General features: G+C 40.5%; 1 long non-coding RNA gene across 1 annotated transcript in view; it reads left to right on the top strand.

Annotated features, from left to right (window-relative positions):
* Positions 1 to 24,631, top strand: part of LOC124864049 — a 30,175-nt gene extending 5,544 nt beyond the window's left edge. The window contains exon 2 of the long non-coding RNA XR_007037255.1: positions 24,147 to 24,631. This is a non-coding gene — a long non-coding RNA (uncharacterized LOC124864049). The remainder of the gene's footprint in view (positions 1 to 24,146) is intronic.
* Positions 24,632 to 25,104: the final 473 nt, after the last annotated feature.

Here is a 25,104-nt window from a genome sequence, read left to right as displayed (position 1 = left end):
CCAATCGACAGATGTGATCATATTTACCATGAAATTAAAGAGAATGCAAATAGTGCAGTTAATAAAAGACAAATACTTTGTGTTGTACTGTAAAATTTCCTATGTAAGATAAAATTTTTAATAATGTTGCCCTAATTACAAATAAAAGATCTCCATCTGCATCAACCAACAGTGCATAGCAGCAAAATTTGTATCATTCTTAAAATACAGTCGACTGCCGCACAAAATCAGTCCAGGGGCCGCAAATGGCCCTGGGGCGCACTGTGAACACCCCTCCCCTAAATAAAATCCAGTACAACCAATTGGCTTCAGAATTGACCTAATGAGGGAAAGGCATCTCACTGTGTGGTATTTAATCACAATAAAAGGTCAGCTGTTGTGAAGGCCTCATTAGGCAACATTAGTGAACAAACAGCATCATGAAGACCAGGAAAGTTTTGGAGAAGTTTAAAGCAGAGTTAGATTATAAAAAACCAACAGTGCACATCACGTTGAACACAACAAACCATGGTGAGACACGGTGGTGGGGGCATCATACTGTGAGGACAATTTTCTTAAGCAGAGACAGGAAAGTTGGTCAAGGTTGATGGGAAGATGGATGGAGCTAAATACATGACAGTCCTGGTAGAAAACCAGTTAGAGGTTGCAAAAGCCATTAGACCGGAATGTAGGTTTACCTTCCCCCAGGACAAAGACCCTAAACATACATTCATGTGTCTGAATATTCTTGTCCAGACCTAAATCCAGTTGAAAATCTGTGGTAAAACTTAAAAATTGATGGACTAGATTTTTATGTATTCTTATTTATATAAAAAAAAAACATGTACTGTTATTGTTCCAATTTAAAGTTTGTATTAGTCTATGACAGAAGATCCCAATAAAATACTGTGAGGATTGTGGTTATAACATGACAAAATGTAAAAAAGGTTAAGGGGGTATGAATACTTTTATTAGGACACAGGAACTGCTTGTATGTAAAGTGCCTGTAAAAACCAGGCCCATGTTTACAATAAAGAAATGTTCAATATTTTCGTTTCCTTAAAAATCCAAAATTATGTTTTAAGACTCATTTCTTCACAAAGAGAGACGCTGTGCTTGTTATCCCTGCTGCACAGGTCAATTAATATGTTATAACCACTGCTGTTTCAGACAAACTAATTTTTAGTATCTGTCAGCCAAACAGAAGCCCCATATTTCCTCCACAGCAAAAGCAGCCAGCAGGTAAGCCCTCAGCCCTTCATGCTCCATGTTACTAGTAAAATTTATTGGTTTCACTGAATCATTTCTCCAGTAAAAGTAGGAATTACAGGGATTGCTTTTTGATGATCTTCAACTGCAATTTGAAAGCCATCAGTCTATGTAAGAGCTGTAGAAATGATAGGCAGTAATTTAATCTCTGCTCCTGAAATTACACTTTAAGTAAGGTAGAAAGGAAAGAAGCACATAGAGAGGCGACTGATGGGTCATCTTTTCACATCGACTATGAGTTGATTCAGAGTTGCTGAACTTACTACTGAGGCTTGTCGTAGTCAAATATTGTTCAAAGTTGTAAAACGAGAAAATGAGGAAACATGCACTGCACCAACTAACACCCTGATGAACAAGGCCTAAACCCAAACACCTATCCTACATGTCTCCCCCTTCTCATCATTCTACTATTGTCTGCATACTTTGGAAAAATAACAAAATGAAAGGCTACTAGTGCTGCCAAAAAAGCACCGAATTGCACGGTGCAAAGTCTATTTTAAATCTGATCCCAGCTGCACCCCTGTCTCAATAAAACCTACACTCAAAAATTAGCAGCTCTGCTATGATAAAATTTTGTATGCCATAAAACTCAAACACACGATTTCAAGTTTAAAAATTGGGCATACAAAAAACAGGGCTGCACGGTTACTGAGGGTGTGGTTGATAGAAAATCACAGACAGTCAAACAGTCCTCAGTTTTGTCTGGGACTTGAATACCGATCATTTAAGACCCCGACCCCATCCCAAGTTTCATATCATGTCAGATGTGCATCATTTTTAATAACCTATTGCTGGCGGGCTGATTTGGGCCATGTGGACCTCTCTTTTGTACATAGCCCCCTCTCCGGAGGTGGATGGGGGCTGTTGGGGACTGGGTCCGGGGCGGGGGCCGGGCCGGGGCCGCCCGGGTCTGGGCGGTGCCGGCGCTGTCTGCCTGTCTCTGCCCCAGGAGGGAAGGGGACCACCTCCTGGGTCCGAGGGCTGGTTGCCCCTGGGGGGTACCGGCACCTGGACCTGGGAGTATAGAGTATGCATGGGGAGTGTGAGTGAGTGTATGACATTCCATTGTTGTTTGTCTTTACATTGGGTGCAAGTGATTTTATGTGTATGCAGGTGGGTGGGAGCGGGTGATTGTGACTGAGTGCCTGTTTTTTTTTTTTTTTTTTTTTTTTTTTGACAGGTTGGGTCTTGGACTGCTCCCTCTCCTGGATCAGCTTAGGCCCTCCCATCTTATGGGGGGCCTATTTCCTCCCCACCACACTACCTGCCGGTGGTTGGAGTCTCTGCCCGCTGGTGTACTTGTGGTTCTCGGTGTCCGCGGCCGGGTGCTTTGGTGTATGCTGGCTCACTCCCGGTGGCTGCTTGCCGGGGCCTGGCACCCTGGGCTCTGTCGGGCCTCTGCTTGGGGGGTGGTTTGTACCGAGGTCTTGGGTCTCTGGGTCCATGGCTGGATCTGCTCGGGCATGGACGGCTACTGGCGGGGCCTGTGGACTCGTCGCTGTGGCTCACTGGGGCTTCTGCACTGTCGCTGCTGGGTGGCTCCCCTGGGACTCTCCACTGCTCTTCTCTGGAGGGGTTGCGGTAGTCCTGGTGATGGTTCTCCTGGGGTTCCTGTGCTTTGTGTGGCCTTTGGATGTCTGTGGCTCGGATCTCCTCAGTGTCCGCCCGGGGACCACGGGGCAGGTCGGTGGGTCCTCAAGCTCCCTATTGCATATTTTTGTGGAGAAACCTTGTATACAAAAGCGCGTCCACACTCATACTCACAGGTGTTAAGCTTCACGTGTTGACAGATACACAGATGTTCTATATTGGGCTGCACCTCTCACTAAGTACATTTTACATTCATAAATGCTATTTTGTTAAAAAAAAAAAAAACAGCTGCAGGTGTATAAGCAAGCAGGGTCTAGTCTTTTATTCTCTTCATCCTTCTTTCTCTCCTCCACTCTTTCCTTCTTTTCTCCCCTTTTTCCCTTTTGCCCCATCTCTCTCTTTTTCAAGCTTCTGTTTTCCTTTTCATTTCTGTCTCCGTGTCCGTTACAATTAAAATATTCCCAAAGAAGTTTATAATAAAGATTATTTTATAAATATCAAGCAGAGCTTTAAAGTATTAGCTGTGATGCTCCGCTTGTGAAAGTAAATCTGTTGGGCAATTTCTTGGCACTCAGACAACAATTCTGAGTGATACTCTGCCAGACAAATAAAAAAGAAAAATAATAATAACCTATTGCATTACACTAAGCCTTTACTTTGGTGAAGGTTGTAGTATTTATTGAACAAAGAATGTTATAAATACATATCAAAGCCCAAAAAAGAAAATTACTTTGAAATTACAATTTTAATGTAAATAAGCCCTGAGGGCCCAAATAAAATAAATGCCAACTAGTTTAAAATGAGTCACATGAATTATTATTTTGTGCAGCCATGATACTCCTGTATGCATTAAAGTACTGCGGAACATCAAACGTGTCAGCATATTATGCACTGCCTTGGAAGCATATGTGTGGCTCCTATAATAATTATTATGCAGATTTATTGTGTAGATTTTTTATGGTAATGTAAACACATTGTATTTAGATCTATGTATTTAGATTTTTATGAGTGCAACCTTTTCAAAATGTTCTCCTTGTCTTGAAAAATGTTGACTTACATTTCAGCTGCATTTAAAAGCTACTTTATCTAACAAACACCTTTTTTATGTGTTTTTTTCTCGACTGTTTGACTCAGCAGGAGAATGCAGTATTATGTGCAGAAACATGATGTGCAGGAAGATCTGTGATGTTCCTGCCAATTACATTTGTGTTTCTTCAGCTTTGTTTTTCTTTGTATCAATCCAGCTGCCATTAGCTGAAAGGTGGGGAAGCTACTCCTTTGAAAAATAGCCAGTCCATTACAAAGCTAACACTGAGGCACAGGAGACAAACAACCATGCATGCGCATACTCCTAGAATCTAGAATCACCTTTTTACTTAATGGACCTTATACACAGAGCAGATAGTAAGCCACAGGGAACATCTGGAGCATCTGTGGATGTCCATTCATTTGTCTGTTTGGTGGGCTCTGCACTGTCAGACGAGGCTGAAAGTTTTATGAGTTCATCCATTTTCCATACCTGCATCGTAGTCCATGTAGAGTTGCAGGGTAGCTGGTGGTGCCTATCTGAGACTTGGTTAACAATCTGAAAAAATCTGGACCAGATTATAATTTAATGTCACCATTTAAAAAAAAATATAAAAAAAACAAGGAAAGTATTTGTAAACCCAGGCAGGATTACCTCCAGTTACTCTAACATGCAGGATTTTGGGCTGTGGGAGAAGGCTGAATTGAATCTAAATACATTTAAGAATTTCATAGCTGAGATCTTATTAATTCTCTGTGCTTCAAAACATAAAGGCTTAGTCAAAAATAATTAGTCCAAAAACATTATAAAGCTTTCATGTAACGCCATTGTCTGTAGATGGGGGGAATAAATTCCAGCTTCCTAAAACTTAATTACAAATATGTCATCTGGAGAGAAATCACAAGGCTAAGTGATTGTATGGTATTTTATGTGGATATTTTTTCCACCATAAGTAAAACTGTGAGGCTTGTGCCATTAGTATAACCATCCTTCTTCAGAGATGCCTAGGCAGAGAGTTAAATTGCAGAGTGGCAGTCAGCCAAGCACACGGCCACAGCAGGAAGTTTGTGTTTGCTCGTCAAGCCGCTTCCCAGGGAAAGTGACTCAACTGTCCTGAAACAGCAGCCGTGTCTCTCCAGCTTCCTCTCATGTTTTCTTACTAGCAGCAACGCAATTAACATTTCATGGAGGAGCAGTTAATGCAGCTTTCAAAAGCAAAAGGAGAAGGGGGAAAACAGGGAGAAAAATCCCATTAGAATATGCAGTGGAAAAATCTTGCCTTGGTGCCATTTGCCTTTCACTTTAACCTCCCTCAGGAACTTGTGCTCTATTGTTGCAGGAATCACAGCGCTGTCCACTTAAATGTCGAATGGCTGCTTCCTTTGCTTTGCGTGGAGATTATAATGACTCATCCTTTTCTCAAAAGAGCTAATCTTAGCATCCATTTAGCAGAGAAGTGTTCCACCATTATGACAAGTGACCCCCATTTCTTTTCATGGGAACGACTGCTTCCTCCCTGAATCAGAGAATGGCTAGCAGGCACATAATTCAAATGCTGTCCAGAAATGTGCTGCAGCGGCAGATTACAAAGGAGGCCTTGAACTGCATGAAATATTAAAGCATTAAGATTAGATGAGAAAGTAGTACATTACAAGATCTCACCATAGTCTCAAAGTAATGTCTGGCTTTCTTCCCCCACAGACCGGAAAGGAAAAACCTCTGAACATCTTATACCATAAAACCAGGTTTTAAATAAGATTATTTTTATTTTAATCGACCATCGCAGTGAGAGTTCTTTGTTGAAAATGTATCTAAACAATGTCTAAATGGACCACAGACGTCTAAGATAAGACTGGTATCTATACCAATGTTATGTTAGACGTCTATGGTCCCTTTAGACCTTTATATGCTTAATACCACATAGAACAGTGTTATTGTTGTTGTTAGAAGACTGCTGTAACAGTTGCAAGCAATACGAATGAAAACAAACAGGAAAACTGGACCGCTACAACTCGGAAATGACGTGAACTTCGACATTAACCTTCGACTTCCAAAGTTAATGGAAAGCAGCATTAGTGACAGTGCTGACGCTAAAGTTAAACTATACATATATATATATATATATATATATATATATTAGTGTCTACATCCAGATCAGCTAATTTGTCAGAGGGGTTAGTGAGAATAGTTGGATTAACACAAAAAAGCTTCTTTCAAGGCGATGTGTTGTCTCTAGTTAACAATATCTGGATGAGCATCTTTTCTGAAGCTTTTTTATGTACTCTGAAGGACTCATTCCCGGAAATACAACTCGGACAGAATACATCGTTCCAGATACAACCTAAACCTCATAACATATGTTTCAGCTTGAAATGGCCTCTGACCATCTACAAGCCAAACATAAATGCTAATGTGGCAATGCTGAAGTGAGCAGTGACAAAGATAAAGATTATAAATATATAAGTGGCAGAGTCATAGGCTGTTGGTCACCAGGGTGACTCTCTGTGGTTCAATCCCTGACCTTCCTCCTTCTGGTCATTTCCTGTCTACTTGTTGTTGGTGAAGGACACTAGCACCACAAAATATTTTGAAAAAAATCATTAAAACTTAAACTGTTAGGAAATTATTTATTATTCCTAATTGAATGTGTTCATTTGATTGTTAACCACTGGTAAATCCTTCTCTACTAGTTTCACCTAAATTAGTTTTGTTACATGCCAGCACAGCAGTCATAAAATGACAAACAAATCCACTGTTACACAAGTCAAGTACTTAATTACACGCCCTGTGCATTAATGAATCTGAGTGTTACTTTCTTAATGTTTCCTTGTTCGCTCATTACAACACACCTCTCTCTTTGTGTATAATTAATGGATCTGGGATCATATTTGTTGCTTAGTTGTCCCACTGGTGTTGAGTGAAATGATGATATAGGCAGTATTGCAGGTGGAGGAATAGTGGGGCTAACTGATTTGACTAGACCCATCATGACCCTGTCTGCATGGCAATTATTCGAGGCTAAATCTAGCAGACAATATAGTAGTTTTGCAAGACCCTGCAGGATACACAGCTGGTGCCAGAAAATCAAATCTTACCATTGTAGTCCATCTTACTCCTCATCATGAACCACTACACTGTGTTTTGTTGCCAAATGATCCAGAAACCTTTATAGATTTCTCACATTCTAGTCAGGAGTATTAATGCAGCCAAACAGTTTAAGAAATGTGAATAAAAACAGAGAAAACCCCAATTAGATGTAATTTGTACTGTGAGCACACTAGCCATAGCTAACCATACTCCACTCTGTATACTAAGGTCATATGAGACATACGAGAAATGTATGGTTTGTTGTGTTTATTTTATCCAGTACAATAATAATTTACAATGAAAAAGCAAAATAAATTGAAAAATGCATAGGCATCTTGAAGAACAATATGTAAAGTGAACTTGATTGCTTTTAAAGCTAAGTGGAAGCTAAGTACATTTGAAAAAAACGCTTAGAATTTAACAAACATATTTAATTATCTATTAACTGTTAAACTCCCAACATTTCTTAAAATCTACCAAAAATAAAATGCATGCAAATTCAAGTTCAAGGAGGTCATTTCGTTAAATACTAGCAATTTGTTTTATCAGTGTACTCAAAGATTTATTTAGAAATTTGTCATTATATTACATGCTTGGAAAAATATGAAAAATGTAGGCAGCAAAATAAAGAAACAGAGAGGGAAGTGAGAAACTGGGCATAAGCAGGCAGAATTGAAATAAATAAATAAAGGAAAACAAATAGAATGAAAAGAGGCAGAAACCACAGCACAGTAAAAGGCAGAGCGAAAACTCAGATCGAGGGTAATCAACCGTGAGGCAGTCGCACAAAAATTCAGAGCCATAATTTGGAATCCCACAAACCTGGCATTTGGAAGAAGAGGGAGATACAACAGATACCTGTTTGCCAGAAATGATCCACGCTCTGTGGGCATTTCCGTTACTCCTCCTCTTCCTCTGCTCACTCTGTCTCTGGAGTGCTTCGCCATCCTGTTCAGAGAACAAATGCAACCTGCGTCATATGATAGGCAACATATCTCTGTTGTACCTGAGCAGTCAGCCTTGAAAATTCGTTGTGAGAGATCATTTTAGGGACAGAGGAAACTGAATGAATTAGGAGGCTCACAAGACAAACAGGGCCCATTTTGTTCCTTTTTCTAAGCACAGTGCTATTTTTGATTTTCTATTATCCAACAATCCTAAATATCTTCGCATCCATCTAACAGGCAAATACTCACAAGGGAATGTTTTCCCATTTGTCAGTGGCCCTATATATGGATGTGTTGGCCAGGGATTATGGATATACACTATTTCAGGCCCCAAAGAGAGCTGTTTCTATGGGCCGCAGATTTAGCAGCTGAATTTCAGGAGGGAGAGAGAGCAGAATGCAAAGAGAGCAAGAGACCTCAGGTAGTAGGTAATTCATTTTTTACCTTAATTTCCCACAGGGTCTCTGCAAAACCCAGACGAGATAAAGTCCATTTAGTGACCATGTATTTATAAATTTAATTGGTTAATGAACTCTCCCAATTGATGACATGTACCTTCACGGAAACTGACTTCATTCATATTCACGAGCTGGCACTGTTACCAGGACCCCTGGAGAGGTTTCCAGGTCAGATGGGATGTGTGCATCCCTCTAGTGAGCAACACTCCTCCTGGGTTTAAATTGCTAAAATACTTTCTAAGAGAAGTTTTACGTGGAGTGACCTTCAGATTCCCAGGAGCATAGCTATATTAGAAACATAACACTTATTTGGCAGTCTTGTCTGACCTCGTTATATGTATTTACAACTCATTTCAACGGCCACACATGAAGGAGGAGTAAGGGAATTCATGCAGCCTAAAGTTTCGATGCCATACTAAAATTATCCATTCATTCAATGTCTATACTTGCTCGGCAGCTCTGCAATGAGCTCTCGTCCCGACTGGGGCATTTTTACAAAGAGTTTGCATGTTCTGCTCATGCGGGTTGGCTAGTGTGTGGTTTGTTTGTCCTGTGTGTCTCTGTGTAGCCATGTGATTGACTGGTGACCTGTCAAGTGCACCATTCCACCCACAACCCTGCGCTGATAAGCAGGACTAGACATTAAAAATTCATAAACAAAAAAAAGGATTGCTTCCAGACAGTTGGTGACATCTGTAGAGTTTAAGGTGCTGATCAGGTCACACTTTATCAGGAACAAAGAACTCCATAGTCAGCAAAAGGGAGTGATTTACTCCAAAGGTCAAGAATCTGGACATTTTCCAGTTCTCAAGTGCACAAAGCTGCCACTTCAGAACTGTACCTTTACTCCCAGAAAATACATCCCAGATCTTCAGTTTTATCAAAAGCACCTTGGCTCTAGCTTCAACAAAAAGTGTCAGTCATTTGCATTTCAAATACTGCGCATGGCTTTGCAAGACTGACTTGCCAGTCACAGAGCTGCGACAGAGCAGAAAAACAAAATCAGTCTCTGAGGTTCCCCTTGAGAAAAAGAGGTATGCCAAGAAAGTTTCTCTTCAATCCAAGAAAACATCTCACAGCACATTACCGTGTTGGACACCACATTGGACTTCGAATGATTTCATTTCTAATTTTTTCAAACAATTTTACATCTAAGCTATCAGGGCTTCTGATCGCAGCTGATTAATTTAGAGTTATTTTTCTCTTGTACCTCTTAAACACAATGGCAATCTAATTTGTGAAAAACAACAATCTACACATGAACGCAAAAAAACTAGAGGCACATTTCATTACCACATCTGTGATATTCATTTGAATTAATGGCCAAGTACTGGATATTCACTTCACAGCTTTCAAACTGCAGTTACTCAGAAGAACAGCCTGTGGTTTAATTAGAATGTCCTGGCTCTATTGTGGGGAAATGGAAGGAGAAGGCGGTTGTGGTGGGCACTGATTGAGCTCTCTGGCTTCAAATCCATTTAGTAGTCAAGAGCCCGAAGAGAAAGCTTATAGTGGAGGCGAAACAAAGGAGGTTAGTGGGAAGGTAAGACAGTGGAAGACTTTATGAATGTACCAGAGTTCTAATAGGGGCACAGATATCTTAAATGAGTATTACATGATTATTCGTTTAATATAAAGTGCCATTCAAATGCATTCATACCCCTTGAACTTCTTCACTTTCTGTGAAAGTGCAACACAAAGTAGAATACCATTGTGTGAAAGGAAAATGATACATAGTTTAGAATTTTTTTCATTTTCAAGTAAAATTATACTCCTGAATAAAGTCCAGTGCAATCAATTCACTTCAGAAGTCTCCTAATTAGTCCAGCTGTTCTGTAAAGCCCTCAGAGGTTTGTAAGAGAACATAAATGAACAAAAAGTATCACGAAGACCAAGAAAAATAACAGACAGGTCAGGCAGAAATTTGTGAGAGGTTTGTAGCAGGCTTTGAATGGTTCCATCCATCCAGTTCCATCCATCCTCTGAAAATGGAGAAAACATGAAACATAGCATAAATTAGAGAAGCAGCTAATAGAACAATGTCACATCTATAGGATCTGCATAGATCCAGAGATGTAAATAATCTGCAGAAAGGATCATTATTATTTATGAACAAATTTGGTCTTCATGGGAGAATGGCAAGAAAACAAATCCATTGTTGAAAGAAAGTTATAAGATATTCTGCTCTCAGTTTGCCACAAGCCATGTAGGTGACACAGCAAAGATGTTGATTCTGATCAGATGAGCCCAAAATTCAACTCTTGGGTACCCACATAAAATACAATTTGTGTAAAACTAATGCTGGACACACCATTTCTTCAGTGAAAAATGGTAGTGGCATTATCATGATGGAGGTGCGTTCTGAAGCAGGGACACAGAAGCTGGTTAGAGTTGATGGAAAGATGGATGTAGCTAAATACAAGAAAATCCTGAAAGGGATCCTGTTAGTGGCTGCTAAAGACTCCAGGCTGGGGTGGAGATTTCTAATAACAATAGCACTAAGCATACAGCCAGATCTAAAATGAAATGTTTCAAAAGATATTCCTGTGTTAGAATTTTTTAGTCAAAGAACAAACCTAAATCCAGTTGAGAATCTGTGACAACACTTTACATATAACCTGACTGAGCCTGAGGCATTCTGCAAAGAAGAATGGGTAAAGATTTCAGTCTTAAGATGTGAATAGCTAGTAGAGAAACACTCCAAAGATTTGCAGCTGTAATTTCAGCAAAATGGTGTCGTACAAAGTACTGATCTTGGGGGCATCTAATGGAAATGCATGCTACACCTTTCAGATTTTCATTTGAAAAAAAAAATAAATTTAAAAAGCATGTGTATTTTCCTTCCACTTCACATTATGCACTACTGTCATGTTCCATCATGTAAAATTCAAATAAAATATATTGAAGTTTGTGGTTGTGATAAGACAAAATATGCAATTGTTTAAAAGGTCTTAATACTTTTGCAAGACACTGTGCATTGTTTGTCATAGTCTATAAATCTCAGAGCTCTGCACCACTTCCATGTAATTTCTGGTGCAGCCAGGCCTTCCTTCCTGCATATTGTCACACTTGGCTCGCAGCTATCCAAACTAGCTGCATATGTCGGTTGTTTTCTGTGTGGCAGAGTTGCCCTGTGGATAACAAGCCCAGCGACTGGCACCAAAGCCATCACCGTCCTGACTGGACCTGCAGCGGTATCGAGTAAATGCCATAATTCTGCCATAATGTCTTCTTATGGAGGGAGTGGGCCACCACTGCCTCCCTCTCTGTGGTTTTGCTGTGTAATGAAATATGTCTCCCTTGATGTATGGCTGGAGGAGAAGCCCAAATCGAAAATTGAATCACACTAACTTAATTTGTGGTTGGGGCAATCAAATTACTTGTTTTGGCTGCTGTGCTGACGATGAATTCATCTTTGTGACAAAGCTGTCACCGTGGCGTAAAGGGGGCGGAGGAAACTGAGTTAATATGTGTGTGTGTGTACGCATTGTGTTGGGTGATGGTGAAAAAAGGCTAGCAGACAAATTAGCCATGAGTGTTGTTATGCGCATAGTGCCGGTGTGGTGAAATTTTCTGTCTGTGTGCAGTTCTCTGAAGTTTAATAATACAAACAATAAGTTCCTTTCCTCCACAGCAGCCAGTGGACAGCCACAGCTATAAGCTGCTTAAACAGGCTTGTCTGACCCTGTGGACCAGCGAGAAGAGAAAGTGTCAGGAACTGTGGGCATCCACAGAATGTGCTCATTTCTACAGCAACTGAACAGCTTGACATCACTGCCTCAAGACATAAAACTTCATATGGCTACAGTAAGATGGAGCTCAGTGGCTCATTAAAGGATCAGTTCATGGGAAAAAAAAGCCCTTCCTCTTTTATTTTTTGTACTGTTCAACATGGATGAATATAAAGAGGGATTTATGAAGTGATGACACCTCCCAGTGGTTTCCAGTCATGTCCACAGAAACGCTAAAATGTGACTGCTGTCATCCATTTTATTTAGCGGCAAAGTGGAAACTGGTTATTACTTAACAGTGGTGACAAGGATGCCATGCAGGTTTCACACCCAATCAAAAATAAACCCAATACTGGTGCATTTGTTTAAGCGGAGTTCGCATGTTCTCCCTGTACATGGATTATCACTGATTTCCTCTCAAAATCCATAAAGCATGTTAGGTTTAACTGCCAATTTTTGCCATTGGGTTGGAGTTTGTGAATGATTCCCTCATCTGTCTCTGTGTTTGCCCTACAACAGGCATGTCCAAAGTGCAGCCCAGGGGCCATTCGTGCGGCCCCCGATCACAGTTCAAGAATGGTACAAATTTGGCCCGACAGTACACGCATTTGATGCAGATGGACACCTTCTAAAATACTTCAGGGCACAATTTTCACAGACATTAAAGGATTTTTAAAATAGAAAATGTTTGATATAACACAAGTATTTGTCCTTTTTAACCATATATTTAGCTTTTATTTTAGTTCAACATAAAACAGGATCACAAACATTTGGCAACATTTTGTGTGATTATATATATATATATATCTCACCGGGTACTCCGGCTTCCTCCCACAGTCCAAAGACATGCCTGTTAGGTTAATTGGTCACTCTAAATTGACCTTAGGTGTATGAATGAGTGTGTGCATGGTTGTTTGTGTGTTGCCCCGCGATGGACTGGCGATTATATATATATATATATATATATATATATATATATATATATATATATATATATATATATATATATATATATATATATATATATATATATATATATATATATATATATATATATATATATATATATATATATATATATATATATATATATATATATATATATATATATATTATATATATATATATATATATATATATATATATATATATATATATATATATATATATATATATATATATATATATATATATATATATATATATATATATATATATATATATATATATATATATATATATATATATATATATATATATATATATATATATATATATATATTGGATCACCAAGCAACAACGATCCAAACACTGAGTTAAATAGAAGGTAGGGCCTAACTAACTAGCATGTCCTCAATGGCCCCATTAGTGACTTTGTTGGCCCAGTTAGTGTGATTGTTCTGATTACAACTTATAAGCATGTTCTTTCCAACAATGTTCAGCACTGAAGAAGCCTTTTGGATGAGAAGCCAAACATCTTCCAAAAACCAGAGAAAAAGTCCAGTTGCCTTCTACTTACATACTTAGGATTGTAATGTCCTAGATGAACGAGGATCTACACCAGCAATGGGGTATAGACGTCCTGGGGCATTTTCCAATTAGACCTTAAAAACTTGGCTGATCATTCATATGCTAGAATGATTGTCCGTATATCAGATGGTCAGCATAAAGACAAATGATACAAACAAGCATGCATGCAATCTAAGTTTAGAATTATCATTTACACAAACAAGACCAAGATAAGTGAACCAAACCAAGCAGAAATGTGCCAACTCAGCTCTGAAAATCAAGGATTAACCTAGATTTTACTTTAAGGGGACGTTACCAAACCACCACTGCCCCATCTTTATATTGTAACAGATTTTTTTTCAAAAATGTTGTAACATCGGTAGCAGTACGGTTTACCGTGAGCAGATCAATCCATAACATTGTTTTGGATGAATGTATTGAGGTCAAACTCTAGAGCGGACAAGTCACAGAAACAAGGCTGATAAGAAACGACAGTAAGGGCGGGGGGGACAGTGCGTATGTGTCACTGCATTGTGAAAATCAGTGCCGCGGGCGTGAAATAGTCCTGCACCAACAAAGTCCTATAAAAGCAGACATAACAGTGTTTTAATCCACTGAAGTGAACATGCCAAGCAGAATTAACGAGTTGCAAGATTCGTCCCCTGTTCAACCAATTTCCCCAATTGGGAATGAGTGTGTGATGGGCCTGCACAAATAAAGCTTGTCCATGCATACAAGTTTACTCACCATCCAGAGATGTTTCACACTCACACTGATGAGACAAACATAGGGAACGTTTTAAAGGATGGCTAGCTTTTTATTTTTGTCTTCCGGGAGCAGAGGACAGTCAAGCAGAAAAGATAGAAAATGACTCAGTGGTCAGGCTCTCCGTGATCTATCAACATGCTCGTATCTAAAGCATTTTTAAGATGTCAAACTCGGTGTGGAGGAAGTACTTTGACATTTATAAAACACATTTGCACACTTCACACATGGTTAGATGTAAAGGACTCATTGCTGGGCATCCTACAGTGGTCAAACTGTGGGGGTGTTTTGTGTTTGTTTCTATCTTGGAAGGATAAAGGCTTAGAAGGAGGACCTGAATGCATATCATTCCAGAATAATGCTATTTCCATCAGAGGTTTTTCCTCTGGCTGTATGTGAGAAACGGATGTCCCTTAAACATGCATTTTCTCTTGAGGCCTGCAGGAAGATTACAGGTCCTTCTCAAAATATTAGCATATTGTGATAAAGTTCATTATTTTCCATAATGTCATGATGAAAATTTAACATTCATATATTTTAGATTCATTGCACACTAACTGAAATATTTCAGGTCTTTTATTGTCTTAATACGGATGATTGTGGCATACAGCTCATGAAAACCCAAAATTCCTATCTCCAGACTCTGGCACCTTGATTTCCGAATGACATGCAGAATTTGCCTTCATCCGAAAAAAGTACTTTGGACCACTGAGCAACAGTCCAGTGCTGCTTCTCTGTAGCCCAGGTCAGGCGCTTCTGCCACTGTTTCTGGTTCAAAAGTGGCTTGACCTGGGGAATGTGGCACCTGTAGCCCATTTCCTGCACACGCCTGTGCACGGTGGCTCTGGATGTTTCTACTCCAGACTCAGTCCACTGCTTCCGCAGGTCCCCCAAGGTCTGGAATCGGCCCTTCTCCACAATCTTCCTCAGGGTCCGGTCACCTCTTCTCGTTGTGCAGCGTTTTCTGCCACACTTTTTCCTTCCCACAGACTTCCCACTGAGGTGCCTTGATACAGCACTCTGGGAACAGCCTATTTATTCAGAAATTTCTTTCTGTGTCTTACCCTCTTGCTTGAGGGTGTCAATAGTGGCCTTCTGGACAGCAGTCAGGTCGGCAGTCTTACCCATGATTGGGGTTTTGAGTGATGAACCAGGCTGGGAGTTTTAAAGGCCTCAGGAATCTTTTGCAGGTGTTTAGAGTTAACTCGTTGAGTCAGATGATGAGGTTCATAGCTCGTTTAGAGACCCTTTTAATGATATGCTAATTTTGTGAGATAGGAATTTTGGGTTTTCATGAGCTGTATGCCAAAATCATCCGTATTAAGACAATAAAAAACCTGAAATATTTCAGTTAGTGTGCAATGAATCTAAAATATATGAATGTTAAATTTTCATCATGACATTATGGAAAATAATGAACTTTATCACAATATGCTAATATTTTGAGAAGGACCTGTATAGTACAGAGGTGGACAGCCATATCTATGCAGGTTTGTGGCTGCACTATACTCCTTCCATTTTCAGATGATGGGTTTAACAGTGTATGAAACAACTGCTATGAATCAGAAAAAGGCAGACCCAAGATTCAGCCAGACACAGTACTGAAAGTTTAAAAGGTTTTTCAGCCACAGGAAAATGTCACACAGGTAACACTCCTCACAGCTTCCAGGAATCACTGAGGCAGAAAGAGGGATTAGTGACTTGTTGTCTCTCCAGATTTTGCAGGGATCAGAAAAGCCACTAACCTGCTTTTGTCTTGAGTGGAACTTGAAACCCAGAGGGGAAACCTCAGTGGGCAGCAGGCGGTGATCTCCACAGCACATGTAAGAAGTGACTCCAGGCTGAATAATCCGAGGGCTAGGCTGGCTCAATAATCCAAGGACAGAAACAGGGTCAACGATCGGAACAAGAGGCATCAGGCAAGGGGCAGGCAGAGGCATAAACCAGATGCAACCAAAATCCAAATAGTCCGACAGGGAGCAGGCAGAGGCATAAATCCAAAAGGCAAGGCAAGGTCAAGAACAATGATCTGACAGGAAGGAATGCTGGATATCTACTCACACAATGGCTTTCAAAAATCTGGCACCGTCTGCTTGTCAGAGTCAGTATATATCAGGGAAGACACAGGTGTATGGCATTCCACAGATTGCACTACACTGCAGCAGCCACCAGGTGCATCTGATCTGCTGATTGCAGCCAGGGAGACAGGGTAGAGCAGACGTGCGAGAATCATAACTTCAACTTTCTCCCTGCTGTCTTCTTTGGTCTTCAAAATGTTGTTTGTTCACTAATGTTCTCTAACAAACCTCTGAGGCCTTCACAGAACAGCTGGATTTATACTCATATTAAATTACACACAGATGGATTCTCTGTCTTTGGAAGGCAATCAGTTGCTTAGATTTTATTCAGGGGTATCAGAGTGGTGCCAAATACAAATACACACATTTTGGACTTTTGTTCATGAGAAGCTTTACAAAACCCTGTATCCTTCCTCTTCCACTTCACAGTTATGTTCCAGTTTGTGTTGGTCTATTACATAAAATTTCAATAAAATACATAAAAGTTCATAGTTTTAAGGGTACAATATGTGGTAAAAGTTAATATTTTTTATTTTCATTTATTTGGAGAAAAAAAATCTTCACTGAGAGCAAAGTGGACCGGAGTCAAATTCCTTGTTTGTGTGCACAAACTTGACAATAAAGCTGATTCTTAGTCTGATTCTAAGTGGTATGAATACTTTTGCAAGGCAGTGTAAACTGTAAGAAAAACATACATTTTAACTTCAATGGGACCACCCAAACATAACATTAACAATAAAGTTGTAGTTCCTATTTATTTAAAAAAAGACCTGAGAAAGGGAATCAATTATTCTGTGTCCTCCAGTACTCTAAATTCTTTATAGCATGGGTTCAACAAGGTTTTGAAAAAATTCTGGTCCAGATTTGTCAGATGTGAATCCCATGTCACCAGGGGTGAAAGTGAGCCGGAACGGTCCGGTACTGCGTACCACTAAAAGATTCTGCGCCGGTACGCAGTACCGGGAAGAGGGAAGAACAGCTGTCTGCTATGAAGCCGTCATCCAGAACCAGTTACGGCTGCAAAAATTCACGAGCACACAAAGAAGATCAGATCCGCTACCAATAGGCAGTCTAAAACACGACTTAATCTGTTTATAAATATAGCTTTTTTCCCCTCATTCCAAATAGTTTCTGAACTGTTCTGCTATGATGGGGAGCCTCAATGCTCTTGCTTTGCTTCTCTCCCCTCGGAGTTCGAGCCTTTTATGAACGGCCAGCGTTTAAAACGAGCACCACTACGATTAATGTCTGTCTGCTCGCTGCTAAATACCCCAGTTAAAAGCAAAGGGAGAGAAACTAGTTGTGTTTCATGTTATTTTGCTGAATTACAACAACACAGTACAGCTCGAAAACACTGTTACGACCAGAGATTTCACATACGATACACGAGAGCGCATGCGCGCTTACCTCCAAAACAGAACGGTTGCCAAGGAGATCAGTGCGTTCGATTTAATGGACTGGGAGATTTTACACAGGTGGTGCACAGACATAAAAAGCCGCTGCTTGCAATAGGACAGGATGAACAATAAATCACTTACCATCAGTCTTTTAAATAAAAACCACAAAAACAACCTTACTGTCAATTTTTTAATTTAACTGAAATCAAAACTCGACCAAAATGCAGAGAACAACAAGAACTTCTTTGTTCAAAAGAAACTGAAGATGAAAAGTTATGCATCACAAAATGGTTTATCATTGTTTCATACATGGCAGTTCTTTATTCTACATGGTCAAGTGATTCTAATTTCTGCCTTATACAGACAGCTTACAGTAAAGTAAAATATTGATCCCGGTATTGATTAGTTTGAGTTTGGACTTTGCTGAGAGAGAGAGAGATCTCGAGGGGCCACAGATGAGAGTAACAATTAACACACACACATTATATATATATGTACCGGCAAGAATTTTATACCACTTTCACCCCTGCATGTCACGCCACATCCCAAAGGTGCTTTATTGTAGTGAGACCATGTAACTGTGGAGGCCTTGGAGTACAATAAACTCAAACCAGGTTGAGATGATTTGAGCTGTAAGATTAGGGTCATTATCCAGATTTGAAGATGGGTTCACTTTGGTCAACAATAGTCAGCAATAGATTTTGAGCTTATATCATGCTAAATTGGTACTTAGGGGCCCGAAGTGTATCAAGAAAATATCCCCTAATCATCATTACACCATTAACCTGAACAGGACAGGATAGATTCATCCTTTTATGATGTTTATGACAAATTCAGACCCTACTGTCTGAATGTTGCAGCTGAAATTAAGGCCAGGCACCTACCATCCTTTTCTGTCCAATGTTTCAAAGCTTAAAAGTATGTTTTTCTGCTACTGTTAGAGCAATATTTTTGCCAGTCATCTCAGAAAGAGAAACTCATATATTGTATAGAATCATTACATATAGAGTAATATATTCCAAGCCTTTGTTTCTTGTAATTTTGATGATTTAGGCTTACAGTTAAAGAAAACAAAAAATTCAACGTTTCAGAAAATTAGAAACTATAAAATGTTCTTTATTGGAAACACACTCTAATCAGCTAATTTACTGAAAACACCTGCAAAGATTTCCTGAGCCTTTTAACGGGCTCTCACTCTGGGTCATGGGCCACACAACCATACGGACGACTGCTGACTTGACAGATGTCCAGAAGACAGTCATCAACACCCTATACACGGAGGGTAAGCCAGGGCTAAGGAGCAAAGGAACTGGACTGTTGCTTAATGGTCGAAAGTCCTGTTTTCAAATGAAAGTTAATGCTGCATTTCATTTAGAAAGCATGCCCCAGAGTCTGGAGGAAAGGCACTATTTTCATGTTGCTTGAAGTCCAGTATGAAGTTTCCACAGTCAGTGATGGTTTGGGGTACCAAGTCATCTGCTGCTGTTGGTCCACTGGGTTTTCTGAAGTCCACAGTCTATGCAGCCATCTACCAGGAAATTCTAGAGCACTTCATGCTTCGCTCTGCTGACAAGCAGCATGGAGATGCTGACTTTATTTTCCAGCAGGACTTGGCACCTGCCCACACAGCCAAAGGTACCAAAAGCTGGTTCATGACTATAGTGTTACTGTTCTTGACTGGCCAGCAAACCCCGCTGACCTGAACCCCATAGAAAATCTATTGGCTGTTGTCAATAAGAAGACGAGAGACACCAGACCCAACAAGGCAGATGACCAGAAGGCCGCAGATGACCTATAAGTTACTCAGCAAGACAACACTTTATATAGCTATTGGGTCACACTGCTGATTCAAAATACCTAACATACCCATTAAGCCTGATGAAAACTGGCTCCAAACAGCACACAGTGATCCAAACCAACCACATCCTGATGAACACCCCAGTAAAATAAATCTAGCTTTAGTCATATTACTCTCCCACCCTGCTTACTGTGTCTTAAGGACAAATGACACCTACCCAAAACACTGCGTTTTCCTGCCTGTGCTTTGCTGGGCTTGTGTTCTGTTTTGTCTTTGTATAGAGGAGAATTCTTTTTGGATCACCTGTGTCACCTTCAATCACCTGAAGAGGGGAGTGAGCAGATGAGCTTTTACAGGAGAAGAGAAGCTGGGTCCGATAGGGAGACCTGAGATGGACGATACTGAGAAAAAGGGGATGGAAGATTTGAGGTATTAGAGAAAAAAGAGAGCAGCAGAGTCAAAGATGAAAGGAGAAATTTGGATGTGTGTGGAGGACTTAGGAACTTTAAATGGAGGCAGCTTTTTACGAAAGTGAGGGGAGATAGACGAAGAGAGGGAGAGCAAAAGTGACTCCTGGGAGAGCACTAAGATGGAGATTGAATGAAAACAGCTGGCAAAAGAGGGCATAGAGAGTAGAGATGCTCAGAGGTGGAGAAAGTGTGTCAAAAAGAAGAAGGCAATGCTCTTCTGAGAGCTATCTTCACATCCTGGTGCGGCACCACTCCACTGTCAGGTCCACCTTCCCTGGACAGCGAGTGCTTGTCACATTAATGGCCTGGAAGAAAGACTATGTCACTTTATCACCTCTGTGTGGTGCTAACATGGCCATGGCTTTTGTCTCCCAGCTCCCTCTCTGCTCCACAACTCCCTGCAAGAGACTAATTGATCCTAAGAGACTGTCTTTTTTTCCCCCCGCCTGTCTCCCAGGCTGATGAACAATGTGAGAAAAAGCCGCTGATAAAGAGAAAGGAGAAAACCGGATGTGCGCCCAGCTCCGGATAATGTAGCCCACTGTCTGCTGCAGTGCTATCTCATTTCCCCACACAAAAGTAACATTGCCACTTTGTAAATGAAAGTCAGTCAGGCGAAAGATGCCTCTCACGCTCTGGCAGCTCCTTCTCCAGATAATGGGCGCATGTACATTATTCCTGTAGACACAAGATCAAGTTAGAAAAGCAGTATATGCAGTATGTGGGTAGTTCATGCAATTCATTTAAGTGTATGTGCCTCCTGTATCCAAGCCCTCAGGATTCCCACAGTGCATTGCAGAAGTATTCAAAGCCCTGAAATAAATTTGAATGTATTGGATTTTATGTTAGATCAACACCAAGAAACACATACATGGTAAGTTAAAGCATAATAGCCATGGTTTTAATTATTTTATAAATAAAAGTCTGAAAACAGTTGCATACATTTATATGCAACCTATCCTCCAGCTTCAAATCTTTTGGGGTATGTCTTTACTAGCTTTACACATCTAAAGGGTGAAATCTTTGCCCATTTGTCTTTGTAAATAGCTCAAGATCAGTTGGACTGAAAGGAGAGTGTCTCTGGACAGAAATTTTCAAGTCTTGCTACAGATTCCAAACTGGATTTAGTTCTTAACTTTGATTAGACCTCCTAACAGCTGTATGTTTCGAAGGTGAAACTCCACCCCAGCCTCAGTCCCTACTGAGGAAAAGCCTCTCCAAAGCATGATGCTGCCACTACCATGTTTCACAGTGAGGATGGTGGGTTCAGGGTGATCTGCAATGACAGTGTAAGAGTCGTGAATATGTTCTTGTATCAGAAAGTACAAATCAGATGCTTCAATTCAATTCAGTTCAAAAATACTTTATTAATCCCAAAGGGAAATTAAATGTTGTTGTAGCTCATATTATGCAGGTTTCTTCAAAGAGCTGTTGGAGATGCTGATGTCTGTCTTACAGCAGATCTGAAGAAGCCTCTGACTGAAAACACTCTGTTGTACGACAGTCTCGTGAAAAGAATGCTCAGGGTTCTCCATAATGTTCTGCATTTATAAAAAATCCTTTGCACAATGATCTCCAGAGGTTCCAGAGGAGTCCCCAGAACAGAGCCAGCCTTCTTTATTAGCTTATTGTGCTTTTTTAAGTCCCTGGCTCTGATGCTGCTTCCCCAGCAGATGATGGCACAGGAGATCACACTCTCCACAACAGACTTATAGAAGATATGCAGCATCTGGCTGCAAACACCAAAGGACCTAAGCTTCCTCAAGAAGTACAGTTTGCTCTGTCCCTTCTTGTAGAAGGCTTCACAGTTGCATCTCCACTCTAGTCTGTTGTCCAGGTGAACACCGAGGTATTTATACTCCACCACCTCCACTGATTGTTTTTACACCATGCCACAAAGCGGTCCACCAGCTGCCTGTTCTATGCTTCTTGTCCATCTCTGATCCACCCCACGACTGCAGAATCATCCAAGTATTTCTGCAAATGACAGGAGTCAGTCTTGTACTGGAAGTCTGAGGTGTACAGAGTGAAAAGGAATGGTGAGAGTACAGTCCCCTGTGGTTCTCCTGCGCTGCTGACCACCTGGTTAGACTCACAACCCTTCAGTCTCACAAACTGTGGTCTGTTTGTCAGGTAGTCTTTGATCCAGGAGATTGTTGAGGCCTCCACCTGAGTCTTCTGGAGTTTCTGACAAAGCAAATCAGGTGGAATTGTATTAAATGCACTGGAGAAATCAAAGAACATGATCCTCACAGTGCTGCTAGCTAGATGATAGTTGATTTGTTGAAGCACAGGTTTGTGTTGTTTATCTTCTGTTGGCCTCTCTCATCTCTCTAGAAGGGTGCAACTGGCAGGCTACGTAGCTGCAGCTCGTTAAGCTAACCAGGAGGTACTTAGGATGAGCAGGGATCTCTGAGAAAGATGCCAAATTGTTTGATCACTTAGGGGCCTGAAATTCAAAAGGTGTGAGTGTACAAAACCGCACGCAAACCTGTTGCGTGTGCAAAATAAGCGTAACTGCGGGCGCAAACATTTTAGCATGTCTGCCTTCATGAATATGCAAAATGATAATGACCCAAACGCAAAATTCATGGGAGGAAGATATGCAAATGTCATTCCTTACCATCCGCAAAGCAATTTTCAAAGCCTGAAACGGTTTGACGGCGCAATTTTTGCATGTGGATTTAGCACGTTTGAAATGCAGGTGCTAACTGGGACGCTAAAATGTCTGATGTCACTTTGGCCAAAAGGAGGCATAGATAGACAGACAACAGGGAGAGAGAATCTTCTGTACATCTTGGGTTGTCAAAAATAAATATATTAAAAATAGATGAGAATAGGGGATTCTATGTAGGATTATCTAAGGTCTGATTTGGAGCCAATCACAAACAGAAGCCATGATATTTCTCCTAAGGTAAAACTCCTTGCAACACTTCATTCTACATCATTCCAGCGTAACATTGCTGTCAGGGCTGAATGCACACAAACCTGATCATGGCAAAATGCGCACATAACTGATCAAATCACGCACAGCCCACTGTGCTTTGATGTTGATAATTTCATTAATAGAGAAGAGCTAAAGCCATTATAAGGCAGATTAAATCCTTCATTTGCAAACTAGATGCTAAAATAATTTCTTAGCAGGTGTTTAAATATGAACATATGCCAGGGGAGGGTTTTGTTTATGCAGTTAAAAATTATTTTGTGTCACCAAAAAAATATTTAAGCAGTCAAACACATTGTATATTGTTAAAATATTGGCAAAACAAACAAAACAAATTTGGTAAAATCATTGGATAATTAATTATATATTTTTCCGTACATAAATGTTCGATTTAACTTTTCTGCAGGGCAGTTATGTGACGGTCAGTTTTAAAATTAGCAAAGCTATTACATACAGATTGCCAACTCCTACAATGATCAATTTTTATGTTGTAATATTATGTTCAGGATTAAATATTGTGGCTGTTTATGATAAACTCCGAACTCTTCAAACATGTACTGTCAAAAAACATCAGAACCCGGTGAGTCTCCAAAAATAATTAAAAGATCAAGGGAGACAAAATAATTAACAGAAAGATATGTCTTTTGAGTTGCATTGAGCAAGATAAGAGAATTCTCGTCAGGGCAGATGACAAACCTGTAGTGAGTAGCACAACAAAAGTTAATTAACTGTAACAGTCCAGAAAAGTAAGGGCTGAACAAAACAGAAGGAAAAAATAATATTTCTAGAAACACAGCAGAAGATCTCTTTGCTTTTCCTCTTGTTCCTGCCAGTAGCACATGCAATTTCCTCATTTTAATAGGGCTGTCTGTACCTGTTTTGCACCTGTTATACATTGCACGCACAATCTTTGAAAATCACATGCAACCCGCCCACTTATTGCACATGCAAGTTTTGTTGTAGTACACGCAAATTAGCACCCGCTATTTGTGATCTATGAAGATCAGTCCCATAAGGCGGTAATCAGGCCAGGTCTTGCAGACCTTTTCACGAAGAATTTCGATCTCTGATCATACCTTTGTCTCCTTGCTTCCAAGATCCTGTTTCCACAGCCTGTGTTGGGAACTTTACTTCAATGGCTGGTGTTCCTCCATCTCGAGGACTTCCAAGAAGATCCTTCCTCATACCACTGCTCCTAGACTCCTCGCTGCTCCTCCGTCCTCCCGGATCCTAGCTATGCTGCTGCTCGGTAATCCATCACTCTCCTGCCTGTCTACCCTCAGTCTGCTGTGGCTCTTCCAACAGCCTCACTATGGAGAAGGACAAACTAATGCGCTGCCAGCGCAACCTCTCAAACACAACCAGCCTGTCAATCTCACTTAGAGAGTTACTCACCTTCCCTGGCCCTCCATCTTCATCACCAAACAGTATGCCGCTCCTTCAACCTGTCGCTCAACTCCACATTCAACATAAACTTACCTCCAACTAGTACTTAACTTCACCTTCCAGTGTTTGTCCAGATCCCGGTCCAGAAACCTGAAGTTCTCTACCTTGTGTTTCTTAATAAATCACCTAAAAACTGTCAAGCGTGTCTGTAATTGTTGCTTGAACTGGAGCTAAAGCCAACACAACTATAACTGTATGATGGCATCTTCAACTCCACGGCGATAAGCAAACTGAAGAGGGTCTTGATGGTTTGTGGTTTGCTTACTCAGGTGAGCTAACAGGAGTCTCTCTAGGACCTTCATGATGTGGGATGTCAAGGCAACAGGTCTAAAGTCATTGAGGACTGATGGGTGAGTTTTCTTTGGTAATGGAACAAGACAGGAGGTCTTCCACAACACTGGAACCTTCATCTGGGCCAGACTAAAGTTGAAGAGGTGCAGCAGAATCCCACAGAGCTGCTCTGTACAGGCCTTAAGGATTCTAGGGACACCATCTGGACCTGAAACCTTATTCTGGTTCAGTCTCTCCAGTTGTCTCTTCACCTGACTTCTTGATACACACTGGTGGAAGGGGGAGGCAAAGGGAGCATCAGTATCTTCTGATTTGGTT

This window comes from Girardinichthys multiradiatus, chromosome 1 (assembly GCF_021462225.1).
Source record: "Girardinichthys multiradiatus isolate DD_20200921_A chromosome 1, DD_fGirMul_XY1, whole genome shotgun sequence".
NCBI lineage: Eukaryota > Metazoa > Chordata > Actinopteri > Cyprinodontiformes > Goodeidae > Girardinichthys > Girardinichthys multiradiatus.
Note: the sequence above shows the minus strand (reverse complement) of the source record. Positions and strands in the feature narration are given on the sequence as shown.